Here is a 1,879-nt window from a genome sequence, read left to right as displayed (position 1 = left end):
AGCCCTGGCTGTCCTGGAACTCACTTTGTAGACCAGGATGGCCTCGAACTCAGAAATCCGCCTGCCTCTGCCTCCCAAGTGCTGGGATTAAAGGCATGCGCCACCACGCCCGGCTTTGTATTTAACTTTTAAAATCACATTTATCTACTTATTGTGCATGTGTTAGCGCATGTGTGCACTCATGTGGGGGTCAGAGAGCTACTGTTATTTTTCTATCACTTGAGGCACAGGGATCAAACTCAAATCATCAGGTTTGGTAGCAAGTACCTTCACCTGCTGAGCCATTTCACTGGCCCAACTGTCTGCACTTTCAAGTTTATATTAAATGTTTATGCACACTATAAATGCATCCGCTAATGACATGGTCACTCCATGGTACGGGTAAGGCAAAGGTTTTTATTGTAGCTATGAGAGAGAGAATAGCCAGAGGCATCTGGCAGAGCCGAGAGAGAAAGTTGAAGACTAAACATAGGGAGCAGAGTGGACATGGCCAGGCTGTCTGCAAGAAAGTGGGGACTAGCAGAGGGTAAAGAATAAAGAAAATATGCGGAGAGAAACAGAAGCAGAGCAGAGGGAGGGAAGGAGGGAGGGAGGGAGGGAGGGAGGGAGAGGAAACATAGCAAAAATAGAAAAATAGCGGGGTTATAAGAAGGTAGCCAGTGGGCTGGAGGGAGGGAATTTAGGGTAGGTGAAGAGCTGAGAAGGGCTGGGATGCTAGCATGGCCTTTGAAATGTGTAACAGGTACTAGTGATAATGAGGGAGCCAGCATGCTTTGGCATGACAAGGGGCATCACAGGTAGACATAAGTCCTTTCTGCCAGAGGCAGGGAAAAGACTCCTTTTGGGGGCTGTTGAGATGGCTCACAGTCATCCGAAGTGATATCTGACGCCCTCTTCTGGTGTGTCTGAAGACAGCTACAGTGTACTTACAGATAATAAGTCTTTGGACTATTGTGAGCAGAGTTGGAGCGAGTGGGGCCAGAGCGAGCAGAGGTCCTGAGTTCAATTCCCAGAAACCACATGATGGCTCACAACCATCTGTACAGCTACAGTGTATTCACATACATAAAATAAATAAATAAATCTTTAAAAAAAAAAAGACTCCTTTTGTGAGAGGGAAGGCAGTTTCACATGCCCCTGAGGAATGAGGCTTGTGTTCGACCACCAGAAATTCACCTATAGTTCAGGCTGCCCTCATTTCCGGATATTTGGAGTTTGGGGAAATGGAGTTTCCTTTGGATCTGACAATAAGAAATTGCACTTCTTCTGTTTTGATTAGTCTAGATGTTTGTGGGCCCTGAAATAAATCTCGACTAAATGAAAATAAATATGTAAAGCTGGCTGTGCAGCTCAGTAGATAGAATGCTTGCCTATTTTACGAAGCCCTTGTTCAATCCCCAAATCTCCACAAGCCAGCCATAGTGAGACACACTTATAACCCCAACACTTGGGAAGGTAAGGCAGGAGAAGCCAAAGTTCAAAGTCATCCTAATTACATAACATCTTTGAGGCTAGCCTGGTCTACATGGGATCCTGACAGAATCTAATTTGTCACATCAGAAAACAAAGTTGCCTCCTCTTCCCACACACCCGCTTTTCCTCACAGGTTCTGAATCTCTGGAGTGTAATACTTCCCACCACATGATTCCAGCAGGCAATTTGATATCAACTGGTGTTCCCTCACCAGAATCACTTCTCAAGACCTATAAATAGGGATAGATTTATCTAGAAGCTGCGGCACCCATTCCTGGTGAACTCTTTACAAGGTTATGGAGGGAGAGGCTCAGCCACATTTAAGCCTTGTCTTACTTTGCTGTAGAATTTAAAAAGAAGGAGGTAGAGGAGGAGGAGGAGGAGGAGGAAGAAGAGGAGGGGGGGA

The sequence above is a fragment of the Mus caroli genome, chromosome 14, assembly GCF_900094665.2.
Source record: "Mus caroli chromosome 14, CAROLI_EIJ_v1.1, whole genome shotgun sequence".
Taxonomy (NCBI): domain Eukaryota; kingdom Metazoa; phylum Chordata; class Mammalia; order Rodentia; family Muridae; genus Mus; species Mus caroli.
This window is presented reverse-complemented; position numbering follows the sequence as displayed.